Source organism: Corvus cornix, chromosome 1A (assembly GCF_000738735.6).
Source record: "Corvus cornix cornix isolate S_Up_H32 chromosome 1A, ASM73873v5, whole genome shotgun sequence".
In the NCBI taxonomy this organism is placed as follows: domain Eukaryota; kingdom Metazoa; phylum Chordata; class Aves; order Passeriformes; family Corvidae; genus Corvus; species Corvus cornix.
In genome coordinates this window covers 67,999,268-68,027,096 of record NC_047057.1, presented here as the reverse complement: position 1 = coordinate 68,027,096, position 27,829 = coordinate 67,999,268, and the positions used below count along the sequence as shown (strand labels likewise).

The window sequence follows — 27,829 nt, the reverse complement described above, 5'->3', positions numbered from 1 at the left end:
AAATCGCTGCTTTTTTCCTGAGAGAAGCAGAGAACCCCTGAGTAACATTTTCCTCAGTCCCCTTCCAATACCTGCTTGACTGCTCTCTCTGTTAAGGCTGGGGACTTCGACTATCCCTTTTGATCCTGTGTTCAGTCCTGGAAAGAATAAACTTTGCTACCCTAGATTCAGACAGGGAGGGGGCATTCTACAATTAATGACTTTTCTAGTGTTTCCTCCGGGACACTGTTATTGTTTTTAACAAGTAATCTTTACTCTTGCTTCATTTCCTGTTTGCTCCCCATCCATTCCCTTTGGTTTAATTGTTTGTAGTTAGCCAACATAATAATAATAATGACACTGTGATTGACATCAGGTTCAGAAAATACAACATGGTTTGGGTTTTTTTTGTATGGTGCATCATAGCTCCTAGACTCAGAGCATTGGAATCCCTGGAAACTTTCATTCAGACCCTGGTAGAAGAGCCTTACATTTTGCCTGCTTTAGAAAAGTTCAACACAAGTGGCTCTTGAGGCTTTGCTTGGATAATACCTTATCAAACAGAAACTCCCAGCTGCTCACTTGGGCGGATGTTTACAGATGCAGTTTGATAAGGAAGTCAGTAGTGTTATGCTTGTGACAGTATTGGCTTCCTGAAATGAGGGACACTATTCTCCCAAAGGAGAAGAACTTGGGAACTTCTGGTAGAATCAAACCAGAGCTGACCTTCACCTGCTGATACTGGACCACAGCAGTTCTTGGCTGGAAGGTCCAGCCATAGTGTGAGAGAGGAAGAACTTCCACCACAGGTAGGGCATCTGTATCCTGAGTGCCCAAAACCTTGGGAAAGCAAAACTCCAGGACTTTATACCAGCTGGTCCCCTGGGTCAGACCCAGAAAAAAAGGTATAAACCTGCCCTTCCATGGGAAGTTTTTTTCTTTATAATGATTTCCACAGTCTTCATAAAGCAGAGTCAGCAGTGAAAGAGATGATAGAAGACTTGCTTTCTTCTCAAGTCTGCTCCTTGCCCTGCTCAGCCTCTCTCTCTCTCTCCAAATATTTCTAACCAATCTCCCATGTGAAGACCCAGAACCACCTGGTGCAGCAGAGCAGTGTGGTGTCAAACACTGTCATGCTGCTAATGCTGTCATCCTGCTGCCACAAAACAGCTCACACTTTATGTGAGTGGCTGCAGAGAAGCAGGGAACAACTCCACAGCACTGCTGAGACTTCAGCTGATTTATTTCTGACTACTTTGTTTTTTATGTTATATACAGTTTTTCTCTCTCTCCCACTCCTTTTTGCTTCTATATACACCCCCTACACTCCCCCCCAAAGAAGGTTCAATAGTTCATGGCAAATGTCAAAAAATATGTTTCTTTGCTGGGCAGGCCAGATTTAGTGAGAAATCACTCTCAGTTAACTAAAACCTGAGGCTTTAATAATCCTCTAATAGCAACAGTAGCTCAGGTTTGCAATTTTAACCCTTAGCCAGTGTTGGATGAGTTTGCATCTTCAACATAAGAATACATGACACAAGAATCCAAACAGACCTCTGACAAACAGAGCTTTTTCTTTAAAACCAGGCTGATATGAATTTTGTGGGAGTACAATGATGAGGTGAAATTTTGTGTATCTTGGGGACAGAGAATGTAAGTTTGGATAAAAGTAACTTCTTACTAGTATGTTTTGCACAAGGAATAAAAATGACAGTCCAGAAGCATTATTATTTGTATTCTTTGAGGAACTTGTTTGTTTCCTCCGATTGTATGTTATTATCTGATCTCAGCAATTAAGGCCTCTCCAGTGGGATTTTAAGAACATAACCAAGATTTATTGGGTACTACAGAAGAAAAATATTTTTGAAGTTGTCAAACACTTCCTGCTATAAGACTGTAAAGTGTTGAATATCTGCCTTAGGCAGATTTATTGATTTATTTAAACTCACTGTTCCCTAGACATCTGCTTTGGTCACTCAATTATAGAGAAGATGCTGGGCAAGGTGGACCTTTGGTCTGACCTCACACTCTTATTCTTGTTTGTTTGCTTTTCTTATATTGAATGATATGAGAGAAAATATTTGGTTCATCCATTAAAAAAAAACCAAGAAAAAAAAAAACCTGGCAGGCTTTTTTTTTTTAAACAAATAGTCTTAATATTCCACAGCAGTGAGGCAAATACAGAATTTCTCAAGTGATTGACTCTGTGCATTTGGCATGACTTTTGCAGTATGTGCCCATACATATCTACTTTAAGTGCTTTTGAGATAAGCTCAGGAAGAGGTGTGGGAGGAAAGGGAAAGATTTGGTCTTGGACAGTGGATATTGTGAGTTAATGCTGGTAGACAAGAAGAGTGGGACTGAACTGAAAGAAGAATGGAGAAAAAATAAAGTAGGAAGGATTTAGGGGAAAGGGCAGAAAAAGTATGTTTTGTCAGGGACATGGGATGGATCCCCTTTTGCTGGCATGAAATGTCTCTGAAACTTTGGTGGAAGATTCACTGTGTGAGACCTACACAGATACAAGTTTATTTGTCCTCTTGGTTACTGTCATTAGCAGAAGAGCAAGGTGCAGGAGGTAGAGCTGGAGGTTCTGAGCCATGTGACAAATATACTGACAGTGCCATAAATATGATGAAACTGCTGCTTTCTCTGCCTTTTGGAAAAATAGAGGAAATTACATGCACGAAATCTCTGCTAAAATAGCACTGCTTGGAAAGTCAAGCATTCCAATTACATTGCTGTGTAATTTCATTCCAGGATTCCCATTTCTGTACATAGGATACAGTCTGCAATTAGATGATCAAGTACAGTTTTTCTTCTACAGGGAACCTCATTGACCACACAGAATGAAGGCGGTCAACAAATGAGCAGCTGTTCAATCTTTCCTTATCTTTCTTGATTATTCCTTATGGTACAGTGTGTAGCACTGTCCATACAATTCAATCACATATCATTCTTGCTCTGAAGATACAATTACTTACTTTTTCATAGTTTTTTGTATGGCTCTGTGGAAGAGAACATCACAAACTTTATCTTCACAATGGGTGTGTTGGGAACCTGAGAAAGGAGGGTATACCAGTTGTATATATGGGAAACTAAGAAGCAGAAATTTTGCTAACATGTTGAATCCAGGACATTTGAAGCTGCTAGTGGGTTTATATCTGTGTTACATATTCCTTTTCAATAGTAAATATTATCTAGCACTTCTTATGTTCAGAGTAATGCATCGAATGATTCATGTGGCACCTGTGAGTGATAATGAAGAGCAGCAGAGCAGGTTTATGTCCCCTACACAGAAGATGAGGAAGACAGAGTTAGGGATACCTAGGAAAGTTCACTTACAAAGGGGACCTCACATCTTTGTGTCAGGGAGGAGATCCAGCCCGCCCAAGCAGGATCCACCTGTCTGTCTGTCTAATGTAACCTTCTGTTGGCTTCCTTTCATCCCTCGCCTCAATTGCAACACACCTTCACAGTCTGCAAAAAATGAGCCAAAGCCACATTCTCACTGACAACCCAGGCTTGACTCGTTACTCAGGAAGATTTGTTCTGTGCAGTGGTACAGAGATCTTGTGGAAAAATAATCTGTGATCATGCAATTATTGCATTGCAATTGATCTACATGATGGGGCTAAACAAAGGTTGTATAGGCAGTTGTTATTCTTTGTGTCCTAACTTTTGAGCACCAGATTGTGCAGCCTTTGTAGCATTCTATGGGTATATCATGCTATCTTTTCAGAGTAAACATGGTGGTTACAAGAAAATTTTCTCCCTTTCATCTTCCTCTTCCCTTCATTGGCCTTCCCGCTAATATCAGGTGATCTTCTTCTTATTTTTAGCTCTTCTACTTTTTGCAGATCTAGTAGAGATATTTCAATGTCCTGTAATTTATTCTCTCTCTACATGTCAATTTTCTTGCTGCTGCTGATTTGCTTTAAGATATAATGCCTAAAGCAGGCTGTCAGCCATTCTGAAAGTATATGATTCTTCTCTTTCAATATCACACAAGCCAAGTCTGGCTGGAAGGACAGAGGAAAACTAAATTGTTGTCATAAAAAAGAAAACATAGCACTAATATATCTTTATACTTATGTTCAGGTATCCCCTTTGTGTTATTAAGGGGACTCATGATCTTGTGTGTTTTCTCTACAGGGGATCACATTAATTTATATTTATAAGGTCTACTCTAATACATGCTTTCCAGAAACCTAAAAGTGAGTCCAAAAGTTCTTTGGATGCTATCAAACCAGAAATAAGCAGTGCATTGTATTATCCAGTAGCAAAACATGACCTCAGGATTCAAAGAATGAATTATAAAGTTGTGTGTATGAATTAGAGACTGATCCTGCCACCCTTGTGGAGCTCCGATGATTTCAGTGCCAGGGAGCACTGTCATCAAGCGTTATTGAAAACTTGGCTCTCCCTGAGACAGAGAGGCACCAAGATATCAGGGGTGTGGATATATTTTTGTACACTCAAATATTTAAATCCTCAGATACTAATTATTTGCTGTAACTCAGCAGGTTGCCAGACTGAGCCAGTGCCCCATGAAAGTTGTTGTTGGTCCCTGTGTGGGTGTGGTTGCCCATCCCAACAGCTCTGTAATGAAACTTGGTGGAGTAAAAGCAGTTTAAACTAAGCTTTGTTACCTTCTAACTGCGGAGGGATGAAATTCATGTTGTTCTAGCTTGGCTGGGGGGCTTTCATGCCCAAAAGCACTTCCGAGTTTGCATTTTGACACTCATAAATATCTTTTCACTTCAGAAAATATGTTTTGGGGGTTTTTTGATTTAGAATTTAACCTTCTTCACCTATCACTCTGTATTATGCATGTGTGATTTTAAAGGTGTCTCAGTGTTCCATGCTATACTGACATCGTGGATGGAGACACTTTAAAAAAATCTTTCAATCAATTTGTCCACCTATCTGTCTATCTTGGTGGTGCTTTATATCCTCTTGGATTCTGCCGACTGTCTTTTCAAGCAAAACAATGGGTTATAGAAAAAGCTTCCAAACTCTGCATCCAGGATCTTCTTAAAGAAACAAAAACCCTTTTTCTATACGCATGTGTATATACAAATAAATATATGTTAAAGATAGAAGGAAAAAATAACAGAATAATTACATTAAATGGTATAGAAAACCTGGCTTATGATCACCTTTCATCTGCCAAATGGGTTCCTGTGGTTTAGACTTTTCCCTTCAGTTTTTCTTTTAGCCTAGCAATGCAGTGACTCCTTCTTTTGTAGCAATCTGTCCACAGTCCAGTCTGAGACACAAGGAAATTGTTTCCATCACCTGAGGGTCTTGTCTGAGCATCATTTCCTTCCTCTACCAGGGTGCTGCTTCTCCCCGGGAGCTGCACAGGCATAATCAGTTGAGGCTTTTCTCTCTCTCAGGAACTGTGCATCTCCTACCAGGAGGCAAAGCTGGACTTCTCACTTTTGCTTCCTTCCACTTGTCAAGTGCTTGTCATATAATGGAAAGAGGAGTTGGGTCTGAAACAAGAAATTTGAAATCTGAGTTCTAAAAACAGTTACAGTCTTGATGAGGGGCTCTATGCTTTATTTAGTTCACTTGTAATTGGTTTTAATTTGTTGCATCTTTTTTTAAAACGTGTGATTTGAATCTGAATGTGGTTCACATTAGTTTTTGATTATAAAAATAAATAATATCAGATTCAGTAGATTCAGCAGTTTCTTTGAGAATGGTGCTGCCTCAGCCCTCCCAACAGTGGCTTTTTCCAGGCTGGAGCTGTAACTTGGAGGCCATCACCTGGAGGATGAGAGGCATCTTCAGCATTGAGAGTGCACAGCACCAGGATTTAAGAAAATAGGCAACTCGTCTCTGGGGTGGCAGCATATAATCTTGCCCTTGCTAGACAGAGCTGTGGGCCAGGACTAAATGAAAAAGGACTGGTTGCATTTTTTTAAGCTACATACTTCAAGATCTCCTCAATATTTTCAATCAGTGTCTGAAAAAAAACCCTTATATAGGAGTTGGATGGACTTCTGTTCCATCTATTTCTGCATTTTCCTTCCCTCGTCCCTCTGTTTTTTGATTGCTAGATGGAGCATCAGCCTCTTAAGTTTTTTCTAGGACCCAGATTAACCTGCTGGAGTTGAATAGATCTTTTTCCACAAGTATGTTAAGATTTAGTAAAAGTGTAGATCACAAACTGTAGGGCTAAGTAATTAGGGATTTGTCATGTGTTTTGGGGGTTCAGGAGACATTTCAAAGTCAACTTTTCCTCTAGGTAGTTAATAAAAGTCCTTATTATCGCTGAAAAGAAGGCCTAATATAAAAACTCCAGAAATTAAACTTCCAAAGAACATATGGTCCATCTTTTGAAGCTAATGAGATATCATCTTATTTTTGTATTAAGGAAAGTGAGCAATTTCAAGTAAAACACATTAGGAAAATATTTACCTGGCATTTATTTACCTAGCTGAGCAATTTTAAAGGCAGCTTCAAAACAGTATATGCCTGTTAAATGCTGTGTTATCATGTGTTGTCAAAGCAGCTTTTTTTCTTGAATTCTTTCATTGCAGAGTCTTTCTTTTTTAAATGCACCTCCTTAACATTTTTTTGGTTTTTTTTTTAAGAACACAGAAAGAAAGCTATTGACCAGCAAACTCTCAGAAAGTCCTTTTTCTGGCCTCTTAATTTGTTTCTGCAGTTTGACATAGGCTCCCATTTGTAGGCAGAAACCCTTGGCTATCAGCCTGTAGATGATGCTCACATCTACAATCAGATATTTAAGTTTTACTCTATCAAATAAGAATGTGCTAATGGCACTGACTCATTTCTGGGTCTGCATACAATCAAAATGTGGGGAGCAAATTTGGAAGTAACTTAATGGCATTTCTTTTCCACATGTCTGGAACCCATGAGTCAGTACTCCAACACATACATTTTACTGTTTAAGTGGAATATGCTATAGGGTTTTTTTTTGTATTAACAATATGGTTTTTCATTCTATAGATTTTTTCATCCAAAGATCTCATGTAGGTTTACCAGTTAAGTGAGTAACTCATTCCTGATGGATCTTGAAATTCTCCTAGATCTTAATACCCCATTGGTTTCGGCCTGAATTAGACATTTAGCCTTTGATTCAGATGAACATTCAGACTGGGGAAGGTTCTTAAAATGAAGTTCATACTTATAGGATTTCCTAAAGTGGGCTGGCATTTGTGTACTTGGTTGTTTTCCTTATGAGCCAAAAAGCAGAATTTGGTCCCTGGCATCACACTGGCTCCTGGAGATAACTGTTCCAGGGAGCCTCAGTGTCATAATTTAATTTAAGTATGTTAGATCCCTGGGGGGGGGGGGGGGGAAGGAACCCAAACCACCATTAACCAGTCATCAGTTTGAAGCCCTTGTTCTGTAATTCTTTGCTGTTCTGCATGATTAAGTGAAGGTGTGGCTGACTGTGCACACAGGACCTTTTGAGAATGGGTAGGTACAACATCAAAGTAAGATGCCTTGGCTGTCATCTTCCAGCACTGTGAGGAGCAGAGAGGGGGAAGCAGAGCACTTTCTCGTGCAGGACAGCAGCTCCTAACACTAGTGGGATTTGTCTCATGAGGCTGGGGATCAGTTTTTTGGGAAGGAGTCTGCAGCCACTAAATGCCACAAGAACAGCGTGGTGCAAAAGGGAAGGAAAAAATTGCCAAAAAGGTCAGAAATAGAAATGAAGAAAAAGCGTCATCCAGTCCTAGGATGGAATATTCTGCAATGATTCTCAAACGATGAGTTTAATGGCATTTGACTGTCTGCAGGTTGGGTTGCTGCGCTCCCTGTTGTCAGGCAGCGGGGTGGGGGCTTCGCCATTTCTGATTAACTAAAAAAAGATGTGTGTGTTTTGGAGGTGTGTGGGTGAGGCAGTGCAAATGTCAAGTTCAGTACTGGTTATAAACAGTCTTTTTAAACAGCAGCACATTTTCATTCAGATCTTTTTAGGTTGTGAAGAATACTGTATCTGTAGCACATATTTAAAATATATAAAAAAAAAATCTTCCTGGCAGCAAGCTCGCCATATCTAGTGCCACATTCTCACTCTGTCTCTCTCTCATCCTCATCTGTTGAAAGAGTAAAACTTCTGAGGTAGATCTTCAGAAATAGCAGCAGTAGCCAGCGCAAATGTGCAGTAATTGATTTGCTGCTGTTGTTGTTTGTGATTGAAGTGGGGAAACCTTCCCCAGCAAAACCAAGTGGTGCAGACGAGCTCCTGCACTGTTGTTCGAACAGTGATTTTCCAACGCGGCTAATGGCAAATTATATGATAAAAAATAGTCTCTTCTGCTTTATCCCTTGTTTCCACCAAAATGTATCCTCAGCTCTGCATATGCAGGCTATAATGTAGCATATTTAATCTTCCACTTCATCTCTGCAGCTTCTCTCTCAATACCAAAATAGCAAGGACTGGAGTAGCTACTCTTTCAAACAGCACTTACTGTTCTTAGATGGGTTTTTTGTTGTTTTTAGAGTTTTCTGTTTTTAATCTGAGCTAAGTTTGAGCAACTGTAATGGTGGGAAAATCCATCCAGGGTTCATTCTTTTTTACCACGGAATTGGCAAACCAGGAAGAATAGACTTTGTCATGTGCAAATATAGTGACCATAAATGGTGCTGGAGGCTTTCTCCATTGTCCTGTGACTTTGCCACGAGAGAAAGCGCGCGCAAGAAAGAAAGACACGTTTGATAGAGTTGTGAAGAACGCCTGAATGGCTATTGGGTGTTGGGCATTGTCTGGCGCTGACCTCAATTCGGTACAGTAGAGACCCTTGAAAGCACTGTCTGAAGTCACAATACCACTATTCTCCTCCGCTCCCCAAAAGGGATTAGTTAAAAGGGTGACGTTCCGTGCAGAGAGTTCCAAGTATTCCCTGAAACAAAGGGCCCTGAAATGTTTTTGAAGTTATTTTTAATTGAGTTGAACTAATTTAATAAAGGTCCCAAGAAGGAGGGGGGAAGAAAAAAAATATAAAGGAATGTGATTGTTTTATGATTCCTCGCAGATGGAATGGACATTTATAGCATACTTCTTCTTTAGTCTTCCAGAGAACAGTAGCCCCATTTACAGCTACTGTTAGCAATTTAAAACTGCTCCAAAATGAAGTCTTTCAAGAAGTTGACAGCTTATAAATAAATCTGTCTGATAAAATTGAACATAAACTGCATCTGTGGTTAGTTTGCCAAAATTAATTCTACATTTAATTAGAGATAGCAGTCAAACATATTTAATAAAAAACAGTCTTGGAGAGTAAATCAAATGAAGTCAGATTTTAGCAGATGCTTTGCTTTTCTCTCTGTTTTTTTCTATCCTTTTCTTTTTTTCTTTCCTCCGAAGGAGAGATGAAGTGACCTCACCTCTATGATCCTCAGATATTTAGAAGAGCAGGCTGAGGGGAGGCCTGGGCAGTTCATGAGATTATGTAGGAGAAGCCATGAATGACTGGCCTCAGACAAAGGGGGGTAATTATTGTGCTGCAATTTTTACTGATTTCTATAATTAGGATTTTCAGCAATGCCGCTGTGTTTGCTGTAAACGTTGAAATGAATTAATATACTAATTATTAACCAAACATCAAAATTTGGATTTGGTCTAGCCTTAAACCCTCTGCAGTTCTAAAGTTCAGGTGTTGGCATAGGTAAGCTGGAAGTTAAGCTGTGCTGTGATTATTAATAACTAGAATAGTGAATGAAGTTTTATTGTTACATCTTGAAATTGACAAGCCAGTTTCCCTCATGCAAAATTTATATTCACTACTTCACATTCTTTTTCATGTGCAGCTCATTCATGTCTCTTCAAAAATATGACTTGATGGACTCCTTTAGCTGGTGTAAATAGGTACAGCTCCCACTGAGGGAAGGGAGTCTGTCTCTTGGCAACATTTTTAAAAATACAATAAAATAAAATAATTCAGTGTCCCAGTTCACCAAATAAAGTTAGTTAAGCGGTATCAAAAACATTTGATCCATTCCATTTTAAAATTAAGTGGAACATTTTTCTTTTCCAGCCCTCCCTCTCAAAGCAGCTATCTGTCTACCACCAAAAACAAACCAAACTTTATTTAAAGCCGAGATCTTGTATGGGAGATTTTAGCCCACGCTGTGAAGACATTCAAAACTTGTTAAGGCTACTAGAGAAATCCTGTCTGCTTGGCTTTTTTTTTTTTATGGTGCAGAAAATTACATGATTTCTAGACATAAGTTTGACTGCATGAGCTGATAATAGCTTATCTTTCTTTGAGGAGTTTAGGTTGCTTTTGTATATTAAAGTGTATCAATATTGTAGGAACTCACCATTTCCCATTTGGAAGGTATTGGCTAACCTTAACTACAGCATTTTTTTATTCTCTTTTTTTTTTTTTGCTTTGTTTTTTTTGGTTTTTTGTTTTTTTTTTAAATGTAGCCATTATTTTCAGAACAATTTAGAGTTTGTAGAAATATTAAAAATAAATAAGAAACTATACAGGAAACCTTGATAGGTAGTGTCAATTAGACATCCCTACAGGTTACAATTAAAACCTTATTTGGTTAACCTTGTTAAAGTTCTACTGTTACCAAAACCCCAAATGACCCAAGTTATATATAGGAGCCCCTAACTGAGAAATGCAGACCATTTTTCAGTATACTTTTTGTTAATGTGCTGTTATGGCACCACAGCAGCTTGCAGACTGAAATAAATATTTGTTTATTTCAGGGATTAGAGATCTCTTTGCTTTCCTTTTGACCCTTAAATTATGAATGGCAGTGTTCAGCAGGGACTGGTTTTTAATCCCATTTATGAGGATATCATGCAAGCACACATACATACATCTCATTTTCAGGAGGCTGCAACTCGCAAGTCGAACAAATCACAGTGCACCCAGTGTCTTAAAATAAACCACAGCAGTGTTGACTTGAACTTTCTAGGAATTGTGGCTGAAATTTCCAGTGTTGCCTATGGAATTTGAAATCCCTGGCCTTTTTTAAACTACTTGGGCATTTTAGATATGAAATTACACAGGGCGCTCTGAAATACTCCACTCTCCTTATTCAAGCAGTGAAGAACTTTTTTCTAACTCCCAAAGCACTTCATATTAGCTAGGTCCTCGATCCATAGAGTATGTTAAATCTTGCCTTGATTTAAATATTGGATTTGACCTTGCTCACAACTGTTTATGGCATATGTGTAGTTATTTTGGAGAGCACTCCTCGAGTGAGACAGTTGACTTGAGCATGACTTCATCTGGTTAATTATGCTGAAACAAAAGTGCTTTGCTGAATCAGAGGCCCCAACACTCCTGTTTTTTGAGGAATCCTTAGAGGAGTTTTAGGAATTATGTGTGTGCAGATGTTCATTACCTGCAACATACATTCATACTGGTATGGGTCTTTTTAAGAACAACTGATTCTCCAAGACCTAATATATTTCTTTGAATATAGCCTAGTGATGATATACATCATTCTTCTCTTTAGCCTTCATAATTACTTATTCAAATATTTCCTACTTACCCACATTTTAAAGTTTTCAAAGGCTTATCTTTTTAATGTGATGTTCAAAAGTACTGTGTGAAGGTCATTAAGACTTAAAATTGCCATTTTGAAGCCAAGCTAGAGATTTTACTCTTCACTTAACACAGAGTTACAATTTGAATTCGGAAGGAAAAAATTACTGCTTACATAAAAACATTTTTAAAAGTAGAGCACCTCCTTACAGAAATTAGCTTCTTGCTTTTAATTGCATATCTGTGCTTGAATCTGGTGTGGATTTCAGAAGCAATAGGATGCTTTGATGTTTTATTAAATATTTTTTGAAGGTGGGACTTTCTGAAAATTAAGCATTCATGTTGTATTTCATGTACCAAGAACATGATAATTTCTTTTCTGTTACCAGTACTCACGGCATCTAATATGGGACAGTTTTTCCAATTTTTATAGCTTACTTTTAACACTCAATGGGTAATATCTGTTTTCCGAAGGGATTAGCTAAATGTAGGTAAAAGGTACAGAGTTTCTTTATGTCAAAGAAAGCAAGGATACGCTTTCATTTTTCCCCCCAAAATGAGCTAGTCCATCCTATGGTGAAGAACACTTTCTGAACATGTTGCAGTTGTAGACTGTATGGAAAATCATAAAGTTTGTCATTCCTCTGCAAAGGAGTAGGCAGTGGAATCCCTCAACATCTTCTGGTCCTCTGTCATTAGAACATGACTGAAAATTTCATGAAGGTTTGGTTTATGTTTTGGTTTCTTTGTTTGTTTTTTAAAAAATTTGGTACTTTTTAATCACATCCAGTATAGGAATAATATAGATCACTTCTGCTTTCCAATGTGAGAAGAGGAGTGGGGATCATTAACAGCCACTTTCCCACCCTGTACTTGTAGGACCTTTGGAAGATTTGCTCCATTACTCTATCTCCTTCATCTGCTTCATTCTCTGTTTCTATGCAGTGGGAATAACTGTTGGGTATCTGCAAGTAATAAGATTTTGCTGCTGTTCCCCTTTTATTTCTCTGGTTGAAACAAAACAAGACAAGGTTCTTCGTTATGCTGTTCATGTTGGGAACAGCTTGGAGTAGCAATAAGAACCTGATGGCAAACAAAATGTGAATGAAAGCAGGAGAGGTTATCACTCTGCCTAGAGCCTGGTTTGGATATTTTGATAGTAGTCTGAATAGAATCAGTGAAATCATTCTAGGGGCAGATGACCCTGAGCTGGAAAATAAGGACCTCTACTTTGTCAAGTTTTTCAGGAAGCTGCAATTCAAGAAAATGTGCCTGCAGGTGCAATAGAACTTGAACCTGATTGCTGTGTTATTCTCTCCAGAAAACTGACTTTGAGTATTTCTTTATAGCTTTCCTTCCTGATTGGCATAATCTAAAAAAAGTTGCCAAAAGCCTAAGAGAAGGTTTTGGTGAAGAAAAAAAAGAAGGAAAACATGTGCTCATGCTGTTCTAGCCACCCCACCAATCTTTATCACATTGTAAGTACTTCTAACTTAAAAAAGGAAAAGGTTGAAAATGTTTAGGTGAAAAAGAAGATGGTTGGGTGAAGATACACAAGGAGCCATCTCTAATGGATTTTTATTTCCTTTTTCTCTCTGTCATCTCTGAGACTACAAAGATGATTCAAAATTGGAAGGGGGGGGAAAAAGGTCTTGAAAGTTTTACAGCTTTTTGTACAAGATTTTTGGTTGCTTTTGGAATTGCTGTAACAGTGCTGTTCCTATATGAGGGACTTGAAAAAACAAGCAAGAGTATTCCTCTGTAGCCGTGTTTGAGGGACCACGGTGTTTACCTCATCTGGTGATTTTTGCCTAGCTTGGATGAAAGGGGAGGCAAAAAAGCAGTGCCTACAGAGTTCTCCATGCTCTGTCTTATCATTATAGACAGGTAACTAGTGGCAAATACCCACAGTGTATTCAGCCTAATGTCTCTAATTCAAACAAGATTATGTCACAGAAATTAGTTAAAAGGATGATTTCAAATCTGTGTAAAGCCAGAGGTTTGGTTTAAATAAGAGGCCAACACTGCTGCAAACGCAGAACTGGTCTGCAGCTGTAAAAAGCAGAATTTTTGACTTAGACTCACTTCTGGTTTTCAGGGCTAACAATTATAATTAAATTCCTGCTCTTTCAGGGAATGCTTTAATGAGAGGAGCATTTTTTTGGTTTTTGTCTACAGTAGTATTGGAAAATGAATGTGTCCTTGTCTTGGATATTGTTCGCACTTGGTAGGCTAATAAGGGGTTCATATTGAGGGATCTTAGTTTAAACCCCTGATTTGGGGTTTGGAACCAGATGATCTTTAACGTCTCTTCCAACCCAGATGATTTTGTGATTCATTTATTTAATTTTGTGTAATTCTGTGGGCAGGGTAAGAGTTTTCTGCAGTTTCATTTGAAAAATGTGCCTGTCTGCAGAGGACATGTAAAATGTCATGTGTACTACTGGGCTGGAGCTGTCTTACAAGTCATCAGAGATGCCTCTGAAAAAAACACAGCCAGCAACCACTTCATCAAGCTGCAGAAGTGTTATGTGTTTAGGTGAGGAGAGCCTGAGCCTAAGCAGCAGAGTAAGCACCAGTTCCAATGCAAATGTCCACAACCAAAATGATTATTTGCTCAGCCCCTGAATCCCTTTTTGGGTTAGGACCCTGAGGAAAAAAAAAGACTTTAGCTTGTCATGGAAAACTTAACAGTGTTATTGCTGTTTTGCCCACAGTGAAAAATGCCGAAAGGCTTTTTTTTTGTTGTTTGTTTGAAAAGAAAAAAAGAAATTACTCCATCCCTGAAGAAGCCTATTTCTGAGCAACCTCTGGGTCTAGGTCTTTCTGAAAATTGAAAAGATTTATACAGTTTGAACAAAGTTCAACCAAGAACCCACATTTTGAGCTTCCTTCTTTGAATTGATGAGAGCCTTCTGAGGATTGCTCATCACACCTGGAAACCAGACAAATTTCACTGCTCTGCACTGGAAACTCCTATACTTTTGGCTTCTCTCCCATTCTGCATTTAATTATTTTGAATTCCAGCACACCAAGCCAAGTTTAGCTGCTACTTTCCTGCAAGTGCTCTTTATTCTCCAGCTCTCATTCTGCCTGGCCTGCCATGGTGTGCAAGTGAGCAGCAGCAGTGTGACAGGGAAGAAGGTTTGTTAAATTAAGACCCTCTTAGTCCCAAAGGAAAAGGGTTACTCACTCTTCCATAGATGAAAAATGACCTCTTCCTCTCCCCTTGCCCCTGGGGGATATTTTCCTGATATAACAACATGAAAACTTGGCAGGCTCCATGTGTTAGATGACACTGTATGTTGATGAAGAACATTTCTGCGATATCTCCACAGGGGCAGACAAGATGGTATTTGGAGAGCAAGAAGAAGAGAAGAGAGAAGAAGAAAAGAAATTGGATGGGGGGTAGAAGTCCAAGGGTCACTCAGGCTGCTGGTTGTAACTCGTAACCTGCAAAGACTCACATGCATGGCATGGGCCTCTAAAAAAGTGTGACAAATACCTCAAATGAGGGACAGGACACCAAAGAGCTGGGGAGACAAAAAGCATAGAATGAATGTGGAATTCGTGGCCTTAGTATATGAGTTGTAATCTTGGCCTAAAAAATTTGTTATTTCTGATGTACTTCAGCTTACAGAATTACTAAATGAGAGTGCCAACATGAGGGGAAGGGAGGTAAATTTTTATTCTGAATTATTTATTTGTTAGGAAATAATGCCTGGGTACAATCAAGGATAAAATCCATTTGTGTAGTGCAATATACATTCACAGCCAGAAGGAGAAAAAAAATGTAGTGGCCTATGTAGAGACACAGTAATCAAAACTCAGCTAAACAGAATTGGATATAAAGTTAGGATTGTACTTCATAGTGAGGGAGTGGAGAGCTGTGTGTCTCCTACTAGTAGAGAATAAAGCTGCTGACAGCAACTACTATTGAGATAATGGAATTTCTTTCTTCCCTTTTTGTGGAGGGATGAATGAGAGATTGAAAGAGATATTCAGATTTTTAAATAGATACTTAACCAGCTCGATTCACTCCTGATATAGGTGCATTTACATCAGATTTCACCCAGCAATTCTTTCCTTATTTTTCCTTTTTTCCTTTTTCCCTAGGTTTGTCAGGTCCGATAAACTGCACCAGTCAGATTTCTAACACTGGGTGATGATGTATGTGGGGAGAAAACATCAGTTTTCCAAGGTGTGAGCTGTAGATGGATAGTAAGTCATCCAACTGTGACTTTGGGTTATGCATCCCCTCTGATTCTCTTCCACTGCATTTTTTAAAGGAACCCATCAAAGCACATGGCAACAAAATAAGGTGAAGGTTTTGGTTTAAAAGTAGCTCCACGAATTTGCTGTGTGGGCTGGGCTGAGGAAGTGCTGCCCTCTGAGCCCTGGAGCTGGCACTGGGCACTGCTTATTCCCTGGCGCAGGCAGAGCTGCAGCTGGATGTGGCACAGTGGGAAGGTGGGGTCGTATTAATGCTCATTTTATTTCTAAAATATTCCTCTCTGGCTTTTAAAAAGCAATCAGCACAAAACACTGCAAAGGCAGCTCCAGGCTCTGCGACCCATCCCACCCATCGCTGTTCAGGGGCACGTCCCTGGCAGGAGCAGTTCAAGGTGGTGGATTGAGGGGTTTCATCACTGAGTGAAGGAGGAAAAAATCATAAATACAGTTCATGTGAATTTCACAAGTCAGGCAAACCACTTGTTGCTAATAGTTGCTTTAACAGATGTTGATAAAGGATTTTGTCCTGTGAGGCCCCTTCTAACCTGGCTAAGCAATTGGAATTTGAGGTTTACACATTAGGATTTCCCCCAGATTCCTGACATTTATCAAGTGCTTTTGACATGATAATGGCAAATTGAGTTTTATTTTGAGTGTGACTGAAAACCAGATGAACTCTTGCTATCCAACTACATCTGTTGTTTGCTCCTTCCAGAATAAATATGGCAGTTCCTGATGCTGAAACAGCTGGAAATCTTGCATTCATTCATGTTTCTTGAGATGAAGTGTGTCCTATGGGTTTACCTGGTGATATTGCTTATATACTATTTATTTAAGATGCATAACTATGAAAAATGTTTCTCAGTGCAAGATTTCCAGTGACAGTACTTGCCACCCTGGACTTCTAGAGTAATATACCTTGATATTTTTACCTTAATGTTTCCAAGTGGATTCAATTTTTGGAAGTGGTGAACATTTCTAGTACCAGGGGGATTCTAAAGGAGACAAATTAGAGTTCTTCAGCCAAACCAGCTCATCCTGACTTGAAGTAGCATAATGGGAGTTTGATCTGGGTGCCATTTCTGAATAAGTAACTGAAATAATTTGCAGCTGAGGGAGAGTAAAATGTGCAGTGCATTTAATTTGGAGTCCCCATGAACACACACACACACACGTGAGTGTGCTGGTGTAACATATGTAGAATTTGCAGCCGTAAATAGTACATGTTCATTCCAGTTGTGCAGTGGGTGGGGACGTGGGATAAAGGTGCAGGGACAGAGCTGGAGTGGCATAAACATTTAAACAGTCCAGAGGAGTGAAAAAAGGCATCTTTTGTCTGCCTGGTTCCAGGAGAAGTTCTTGCTTGTGCTGCTGAAGATAGCCTGAGAAGATTAGAGGGGGCTCAGCTGGGGCAAGACAAAGGGAGACTGTGTAAAGCAGGATCAAGCCTGTTTGCTTAGCAGAGCTCTCTGTCTTCTTGTTGACAGATGTAGCTGGTGCAGTATCAGACTTTGCAGGCTCCTCCTCTGGATTGTCAAGTGACAATGGTTGCGGGAGTAAATGACAGTGTAAAGTACTCCATGAATCCTTATTTGTTTGGTAGTTGTAGCCTGGGATGGGGATTTAATATTGAATGGACTCCAGATTGTCTAAATTGCAATCACAGTGTTTGTTTAAGCAGTCTGTGGGGACTGCTAAAGCATGTTAACTTTTCCGTCTCTGCTTTTCATGTTGCAAAGCACTGAGGTAGGAAAAAAGGGTTAAGGGAGTTGGAAAGGAAAAGTTTGCACTGTAAAAACATGAGGATGCAATTCTCCTAGCTGCTGAGGAATCATCAGGAGTTTCAGGTCACTGAATTAGCACGTGATGTGATGGACAAAAGCCTTCTGCATTCCTTAAATAAGAGCTTTTCCTTTTGCTGGTGCACTAATCTGTCACAGAGCACATGCCACTATCTCAGCCCAGTGAAGCTGCTTTCAGTGCCAGATCTCAGCTTGTAATATCAGCAAATAGCACGTACAGTAATTTGTACTTCGATAGTATTGTGGCCCAGACAAACCAAAAAGCCCCAGACCGAGTCAACAAAGCAAAGATGGGGACTATCTACTGAAATCATTAAAAATTGCAAAAACCAATCAGCTTTCATTGATTCTTCTTTCAAGTTATAAAGGAAAACTTGACCCCCTTTCGGAGTCAGAAGGACCCTGAATGTAGCCTTGCAATTGAGCGAGCCAAAAAGGTTAGGGAATAAACCAGCCAGATGATATGAATCCTGACTATGGAAAAAAAGTGTTATTACGGATTCTGGGACAGGGGAGGGTTTTCTTTAGCAGAAAAGGCCCTTTATTTCATATCATGGCTCAGGACACACGATCATGTTGGAAGTGCTAACGAACACATTCAGTAACAGCTTCACTTGTTCATGTTTCCTGCTTTCTTGCTCCATGTTTTGTAGGATCCTAAGCTTCAGGTATCTTTGACAGAGCTGTAAACAATTCTATGTGGCTGTGTGTTTGCACCAGCTGATAAAGAGGATTTTAATAACCTTGATGCCACATCTGGAGCACAATCCATCTTTACTGCATCAGGATCCTCTGCAACTCCTCTCTAATCTTACTACCCAAGCCAGCAGCTTTTCCCCAGCTACACACCGATCTGCAGCATTGTCTCCAAATAAACTCTTCCTCATAATATGTGGTTGTTGAGGCTTCAGCCCTGACAAAGAGGGCATGCATGCAGCTTGTCTGGAGATTGTTGTCTGAGTCCTCCTTGGTGAGCAGGGGTGTTTTCAGGAGCATCCTCTCACTTGCAGAGGTGCAGGAATATGATGCTGGTCTGTATTCGTCACCAGCAAGGAGAGAAGGCTCTCCTTTTCCCAAGGAGGGTTTCTTTCTCTGAGCACTTTGTTTTTCCCTTATAGCAATCATCCTTTTCAAAGCTATTGGAGTTTTTCAGTGCGGAAAGAGGTTAGTGGTAATGACTTGATGTGTCAAGTGAGATAAGGACCATAATGTTTTCCAAGGAAATCTTGGCTATATGAGTTTTGCTGATTCTATGCACTTCGTGTGTACAATGCAAAAGCACACAGATGATTTTGTGTAGAGTTCTCTTATTTAAAACCGAGGAGCATTTGACCCATAGTTTCCAAATTAGTATTTTTTTTTCATTTAATTATGCAAAAATTTGAAGTGTCTGTTACTTCTCTGTGTCTATAAATATGTAATCAAAAAACTGGCCAGGTGACAATTTTTTAAAACTTTATTATTCATATACCACCAGTCACATCACCCAGACTTATACCGGGAACCCAGTTTGCAATAGGCTACAGGAGCATCAGCTCCAGGAAACTGAGACCCCAGTTGAGAGAAATACCCATTTGTGTGAGTACACATTTAAGTACATTCCTAGATACAGATACACTGAACATGTCCTGAATTGCCCTCTCCATTCAGGGACTAAGAGGAGGTAATCAGTCTTAGTAGGTGGACGTAAAATCTTGAAATATAACACAGACTCTGCTTGAGGTTTGGTGGCTGATGTTGCTGCGACAGCATCAAGACTGTTAATTCCCAAGTTGCCATCTTTAAAAACTCTGAAATAGCTCAATGTAATGACAGACCAGAGCTTTTATTTATAATCACACTGTACATGCTTTCAGAGTTATATGTCTACAGCACTTAAGCAAAGATTAAGCCAACTTTAATGTCTGATTATTTGTTTTTATAATTACTCTTGCCATCATATATAAGGAAAGCTGGCAACCAGTATAAGGTATTTTTTGAGGTCTGCACGCTCTCTGCACTGACATCCAAATCAGCCCTTCCTTTTTTTTTTTTTTAATTTTTATTTGGGGGGTGGGTTGCCCCACAGTGTCCTTTTCTCAAATGAATGGGAAGAACAAATGGTCCTATACTCTAGCACAGATCTTCTCTTCTTTATTCTCAGACACGTGGTGTTTAAGGCTGCGCACAGTAAGCCTCCCCCCTCATTCCTTCAGTCCCGTGGCAACACTTGTGAGCAGAAAAAAAAATCTCCCTACCAGCCCCAGGAGAAATTTTTCATCCTCAAATATAACTGATGCACATGTGTTTTTAACACATTTAACATGATGGGAAAAGGTTGCTGTGTGTGCAGTTGTCAGTAACTCTGTGCAGTGTTTGTGCTTGGGTAGGGAATCTCTGCTTCCAGGTCCTCCCTGGTTGCTCTAGGGAGAGTGAGAGTGCTAATAGCATTGTCCAAACACTTCTTGAACTCTGTCAGGCTTGCTGCTGTGGCCACTTTTCTGAGGAGCCTGTTCCAGTGCCCAGCCACCCTCTGGGTGAAAAAATTTCTTTTGCTGTCCAACCTAAACCTCCCCCAAATCAGCTTCATGACATTTCCAGACTCCTGTCACTTATCACGAGATTGAAGAGGTCAGTACCTGCCCCTCTGCTTCCCCTCATGAGGAAGCTGAAGATCTTCTGTGAGGAGTCCCCTCAGTGTCCTCTTCTCCAGACCAAACAAGCCAAGTGATCTCAGCCACTCCTCATGTTTGCACAAATGTAAGAAACAACTGGTTTTAAGGGTTGTGTAGAGCAAATTACACAGGGTTCTCTCCGAAAAAGCTCTGTGCCATTGGAATATGTGAACGTGCCTCTTGCTTGCTGTGTGGGGATGAGATTACCCCATTATTGCCAATAGTGGGATGTAAGACATGATATCAGTTTTAGATTAAGAATGTACCCAGTGTGCTCAGCAGCACAGCAATTTTAGGTAATGTTCAGTGCTAAGATCCTGACTCAGCAAAAGACGTATGCCCTGTCTTCACTCATGCTGAAGTCAAGCTATGAGTTTTTCTCTGCTTTGCTGGTCACAAGTAACTGAATTACTCTCACTTTTGTGTGGCTTTGGTGTGGTCCTTTTATTTCTCCTTTTTGACTGATACTTTTTAAGTATTGTGCCAAAGAGATAGTAGTGCCAGCTATGATTTTTTAATGTACAGATGATTGACTCAGTAGACCACAAACACTTCTTTGGAGCTGCTACAGCTCAGTGCATTAAAGCTGCTCGGGGATGGAGGGATGCTGGATTTCCCACATTCCTGATACAGTGGCTCTATTGTGCTGGAGTGGCTCTTGCGCATGTGTATCGTTTCCATCTGTCTGCTGAGACTCCTTAGGAAACTTGTGATGAGAACTACTCATTGGGCTTTTGCAGCAGCCAGATCTGAAATCCTTGTTTCAGAAAACCGTGGCAGAGCAAGAATCACAAGACTGTGGAAAAAAAAAAGCATCTCTAATACTCAAGTCAGCCCCAGCCTTCCTTATCCCTTCACACACACAGACACACACACATCATTTTATACTAATGGTAATGTCAATAGCAATGTATCTCATTCATTTTAAAGTAGACTAACATTCAGAACATTTTTTAAAATTGTAATAGTGTTTCAAATATTGTTTGCTTCATCTGTTTGTCCTTGTTTTAGTCAGTGAATATGAGGAGCTGTAGAGATCAGTGCAGAGCCAGGAAGAGCCATCACCTGGGCTGTATATTCTCCCTGCCTGATCTGCTCTTTACAACAGGCCATAAAATTTCACATTATAATTTTATCATCAAACCTAGAACCGTTCTGTCAGCTCCAATATATATTTGAGGAGTCCATTATGTAGAAAAGAGTATGTTTTATAGCACTGTGAAAAGTACTGGCACAGTACATCATGAATAGTATCTTGCATGTTATTTAGAGAGCAAATAATGTGTTTTAAAACTGAATTCTCATATAGAGCTGAGCTTTGGCAAAGCCTGATTGGGAACTGCAATTTTCAGCTTTTTTTTTTTTAATCCCTTGCAGTGTCAGCTTTGAAAATGTTTGATCAATCTAAATGTATCACAAGGGTTAAAAAGAATAAACAACCTAACAGTCTTTCAACAGATAGAGGCTTGGGTCATGACAGTTATGGAATTAATGAATCAGAACCTCATCTGGTTGACTTCTGTTTAAAAAACAAAACAACAAAACAAACACACAAGAACAAATTGTGATTTACACTGTGAGATTTTCATCATTCATATGCCTAAATAAAAGGAGAAAAGAAGACCGATAAAGAAAGAACATTAATTGTTCTAACAATTGTGTTTTAAACAGAAACCAACCATAAAATTTGAGAGGCACTGTCATCTTACGGGAGGTCACAATGCCATAATGCCAAAAGAGATGACTTTGGAGGGGATTTATAGTCAGGCAAAACTTTGCAGCATAGATAACAAGGTCATTTGGTTAAGGACTAATGATGTTTGCTATACCTTGTCATCTCCTCCCTTCCTCAAAGTGAGAGGGAAAGACCTGGACATTTAGGTGATCACAGGATTACTCTGAAATATTAAATGTGAAAATACGAAAAAGGCAAATTGGGTGCAGGATGTATCAGGTTTGGTATTCCCAGCAAAAGAGGGAAGGAAGCCATTGTACAATTAACATAGCATGTTTTGTACAGCTCCATTTATGTGTGTTTAAAGGTATTACATGATTTATTTGGCATTAATACACCAAGAAAGAGAAGAACATTTTAAGCTAAGGGATAAGAAAAAAGATGTTCATACACACAGTGATGATTAAATTTCAAGTGGAAATTAGAAACCATCTACAGGTAGTTCACATCTCTTTTCTAGAGAAGTACCCCAAAATTGTTCCCTACAGAGATCTTACCAGTGATGAAATAGAGTGAGAGATTTTTTTCTGTGTATCTTCATGAATCATCTGATTATAAATATCCTGGGACTTTTCCACAATATCGTCATGTTATTGACTTGCAATTGACTGTAACACCCAGATCCTTTCCCAAAGAAGTGCTCCCTAATCAGTTGCTCCCAATCCTGCATTTATGCCGTTAACTGTTCCCTAATTATAGTTTCATCTTCTTGTCCCCATTGCATCCTTTTAAGGCTGTTCCTCCAATTTTTAAGATTATTTAGAATTCTGATTCTGCCTTCCTACTTGCTCTCTCTCCCAGTTTGATGCTATCTGCGGATTTCATAGGAACACTCTTTATTCCATCATATAAGTTGTTAGCAAAAATATTGAGTAGAGTCTGATTTAGGACAGATTCTTGTGGAATGCTGCTCTGTGCATTCTTCCATTAAAGTAATGAGCCATGTTTTCGTTGTTTTCCTTGTAACTGTGTATTGTTTTCATGTCTGCCTTGTGATAGTTCTAGCAAGATCCTCTCTCTTGAAGATCTTATAGTTTACTTGTGTGAAGGTAGTGTCAGAGAGTTTCAAAAAGTGAACCACAAACGAAGTATGGCAACTTTTACTCCTGGTGCTCTGCAAAGAATTATAAGTATCAGAAAGATATTTAGCAAGATATTTTCTTGGCAAATCAACACTGATGTGTGTATTATTTTTCTCCTTGTTACCACTCACATGCTTACACAAAGTTTGCTTATTGTTTTCTGATTTTTGGGAACTGAAAATGAAGTGAAGTTTGTAATTCCCGGAATTTTAATTTCTTTGAAGCCAGGTACTATTTTGCTCTTTTAGACCCATACTTCCCTGCCCTCCATAAGTTTTATTCTAACTGCTGCAGAATTGCTTCAGTTGCTTGCAGATGTCTTAAATGTATTGAAATTACTTGCATTGCATTGATCTGGCCCCAGAATATTTAATTTATTTAGAGTATTTTGGCACAATCAGACTTTTCTTGTAGAAAAGTTTGATTTAATGAAGGCTATTTTTTCAATCAAGAAGAAAACCATTGCGATCTTTTCATTATGTCTTCCCAACAGTGCTACTACAAATGTGATCTGGTGAAACACCTCCTAGGAGTAAGTTCATTTCCCATATTTGAGTTAGGGTCAACTAATGTTATTCATAAAGGTGATTTTTGCAGGGTGAGTTCTGTTCCTTGTGGATTTGTGTTGTGATCATCAGCTCCTGACCAATTAACGTGGTCTGTTTTGGCCTTTAGTATGTTCAAACAGTTAGCCAAAGTAATGCAAATCCTATAATCACTCCTCTTTGACACCCATCCTCAATCTTTTTGTGTTGAAAATGAATCCAGAGTTGAGTTTTAAAAATAAGTAGGTAAAAGAATGACTTTCTTTAGAAAGGTTTTGTGGGCTTTTTATTGTGGCTGCTGTTCTTACCTAACCCTAAATTCCCAGCAAAGGAGACTGTAACTTGTCCTTGAAAGTTTAGAGATGAGATGATAGATGTTTTGGATTGGAGAGCTCAGAGAGGCTAAATGTTATCCTGTCGGGAGTTGTGAGGTGATAGTATTGATTTCTGTCCAAAGTACACAGGGATGCCTCCAGATACATTCTGCATTCATCAGGTCCTGAATGGGGAGCTTTTAATTATTGGCAAGTAACAGCACAGAGCAGGCAGGCCTTGCCCTGCTTCGTTTGTTTTAAGTTTAAGTAGAAGTAATGCTGTGTGTGTCCATTTGAAATTAATTGACCTTTTGTTAGAGCGTTACTCTTCATGGAGTGACTCCATTTGTCCATGTGAAAAAGTGCAACACAAGGATTCTATCAAGCTGCTACAAATCAGCCAGGTAGCTCAGGTTTAATGGAAACATCAGGCATTAACCCTTTTCCAGCTGCTGCTTAGGGAAATCCTTGTGGGTGGAAGTTGGATTGTGTTACCTTACATGACTCTGCTGAGCCATGAGCACACAGTGAGTCTAATGCACCTACTCTGTCTTGCAGGGTTCACTTTGGAGCTCTGCAAGGAGACAAACATAGACCTTTTCTTTTGCTTTTCACAGAATATGAATCAATTAAGGCTGCTATGTCCCAGGCTTTTACCATTACTCATATTCCTGCTGCTTTTCCACTGCTGTGCCAAGACAGTGGGGATTAGTTACTGGGTGGGCAAAGGCACGGAACAGGAATCACAATGTTAAAGTATCTTGCCTTCTCTGAATGTCAAAATGAACAGTTTCTTGAACTTGCAATTATGACAGAAAAGGGACTAATTACTGTTCAAACTGTTGGGATTTCCATGCTTCCAAGATGTGATTTGCCCACCAGCAATAATAAATCTAGGTGGTTATGAGGACACGCATAAGATTAATTTTAAAAGAAAAACAATTGTTCATTTCAAAATTATAGTAGTTCTTGAAGACAGACAGTTGAAAATAAATAATGGCTAAAGTGAATGTTATTTTAAAAGACTGTCTGCATGATTATTCTACACATAGAATAAGGCATGATTTCTGTCTCAAAAAGCCTGCATATTTTACACAACAGAATTAAAGTTTCTTAAGCTTAGGTCAGAGCTGAGGACTTGACCAAGGAACATTCTAAATCAGATATTGTCTTGAATAAGGTGCTAAAATTAGAAGCCTGAACTACATCCTTTGTTGAGTGGGAAAGCATGTCCTATTCAGTCCCCAAATTTTGTTGCAAAGTTAGTTTCATGTTTCTTTGTTCTCTTGTGCTTGTCGTGTTAAGTGGCAATATTACAATACATGGAAACTAAAAGCAGTGATTGTAAGTTGTAGGAAAATAGAGGGGGTTTTGTAAGCACTCCCACCCATCTGGAACTTGCTGCTCCCTTATAATCAGTCACAGATTGTTAAATAAAGTCGACTTTACTTCACCCCAAACTCTCACTTTATTCTCCTGTGAGTAGTCCAAAATAAGTATTGGATTCCTTCATTAGAACTGAATAATCAGTATTACCTGCTGGCCTTCAGAGGTCTGCAGCCACTTTCCTATTTCCTTCTGATCGCTCTGTATTTAATGAAGGGGTTTGCTGGCCAGCTTCCATATAGGGTGCTTGCATTCTTGGTGACTATAGTGAGTGTTTTTATTTATAATTTGTGCAGTGCTGATTTAAACATTTTATTGTACAAAATGCAAATGGTCTCCTTTAGCTTCCCTTTGTGGACGAACCTGTTTGCTTGACTTTCTGTATGTGTGTCATCTTTCCAACTGACACGCCGCAGTGTGGGATCTCACATTTGGATACTTCTCACTTGGCGCCGTGCTCATCCTTCCACTTACATTTTGAAGAGTAATTTCATATTTTCTTCTCTATCATTTTGTTTGCCAGCATGGATGAGAGCCATTCCTGGAAGGGGGTGTGCATCAGAGCTGGCACTGAGCAAACCACTGGCATAGGGAAGAGAAGCTGTTCCTGTGTCAAGAAGGCTCGGGCATGTCTAGGTTGTGCCGCCTATTCCACTCTCAGTGCAATGCCAAAATTCTGTATGCGTCCTTATGCCAAGACCTATTGAGAGAGAGACTGTCTGTGAGTGTGTGAATTTATAGATATTTTATAGATATTAAAAATGGAGCAGATAATTTTCATAGTAATTGCCTTACCTATGGTGAGGAAAGAAAGGTAAGGTACATGTGCATGTCCTGTGCTTTACCCTTGGCTTGGTAACCATAAGTTCATTTCCAAATTGACCATGACAGGTGAGGGATGTTTTTTGTTTGTTTGTTTGTTTGTGCTCTGTTTTTTGTTTAGGGGGAAGTTTGTAAGGAGTTGTTTGTTTTGCTTAATTGATGCAACACAGGGTTCTTCCAAACCAGCCCCCTCATCAGAAATCTTTGTTCTGAGAAGCCTACTGTAATAAGGATTTATTGCACGTAGCTCTGCTAATGTCACATGTTGGTGAGAGTGTGCCACAGATACTCCTCTGCACTTGAGCTGAGCATGAATCTTTCAGTCCTAACTGGTGAGCCATGATTGCTTAGTTTGAGCTAAAGCAGCTTGTGTTTTTAGCTGTAATTCTTTGTTAGTCATTATAAATGTTAGTCATTACAGTGGCTAAAACTAGACTCTACTTTTTGGCCCCGCTGCAAGAAGGTGAGTCAGGGTAAGGCATTTGTTAAATAAATTTGCTGAAGTTGCTGATTTCTTCTGAAATGCTGACAGGAGCTGGCACTGGCTGCAGCCCCAGTGAATTGGGTGGGTGCTGTGCACCCTTCTCCCTGCTGAAACTTGCAGCAGTGAGTTGTGGCCCTAAAGAGGCCGAGAGATGTGGGATCTAGGAGGGAAGCTTAGGAAGCAGCATGTAGCTGAGACCTGAGCGTGTTCCAGACAAATTTGGCTTATTGTCTTGATCACTTGAGGAGCAGTGATCTACTGACTGGTTCATCTACTGTCTGCAGTTGTCCTCTCACAGTTCAGAACCTGATGGATTTTCTTGTTGGGATTTTTAGGTAAACTTCAAAATCTATATAGCTTTGATGCTATCATTATCATTTGGGTTACTTAGGCATTCATCAGCAGGAAGACCCAGTCTCCATCTTGTTACAGCAATATTTGCCATTAAGCAGCCCTGAAGTCCAGGAAGATGAGCAAAGACTTTTCTCTCGTTCTTGATACAAAGCTGCCATAATTCTACTTCCTCTGCAAGACTCAGCTGCACTGCTAACACCATGTCAGCTGCCTGTAATTACTGGTGAGGTAGCATATGACTGTCCTTCCATCAACCCAGAGCTCACCAGAGCTACAAAAATGAGGAAGAGAGGAAAAAAATGTGACCATTTTATTGAGTTCTATATGTGTGTTCAGCCATGTGTTTGCCTGTCAGACTGGGAACACAGGGCAAAGCACTGGGAAGGACTTCCACAAAGCCCATCCAGACCTCAAGGCCAAGTGAGCAAACAGCAGATAAGAGGTGGACTGTGAACAACCACCTTTTGCAGAACTTCAAAGTGATTTTGAACAGTTGTAGTCTAGTCACTGACTCATCCCCTCCTCCCCCTTTTCACTTTTCCTGCCACTCCATGAACAGCATGTGAAAGCACTGAAAGAAAATAAGAATCTTAAACTCATAAACATACCTGCCTCCCATCTGGCACTCATCCCAGCAGCCTGGTGATCTCCTTAGTTGTCCAGCAGATAGTTGAAAAACAAGAGTCCTGTGAAGATTAGCATGCCACCATATCCCTGCCAGATGGCAGTGAGTAAAACATGGGCAAATTGCGTTGGCTCTGCTTCCATCATGACAATCACAACAGAAACACTACAGTGTTGCAACATCGCTATTTTTTAAGCTTAGAAAATGAAGGGACTGTAAAGTAGGGCAATCATGGAATGTTAAACATTCTTTAAACCTAATGGCAATGAAATAAGTAGACTCTGAAGGGTGCAAAGCACTGCTGAAGGTGGCCCAC

At 39.7% G+C, this 27,829-nt stretch overlaps 1 protein-coding gene across 6 annotated transcripts in view; it reads left to right on the top strand.

Moving 5' to 3' along the window:
- SOX5 (SRY-box transcription factor 5) overlaps window positions 1–27,829 on the top strand; it is a 613,556-nt gene that overhangs the window by 233,631 nt on the left and 352,096 nt on the right. The window lies entirely within an intron of this gene.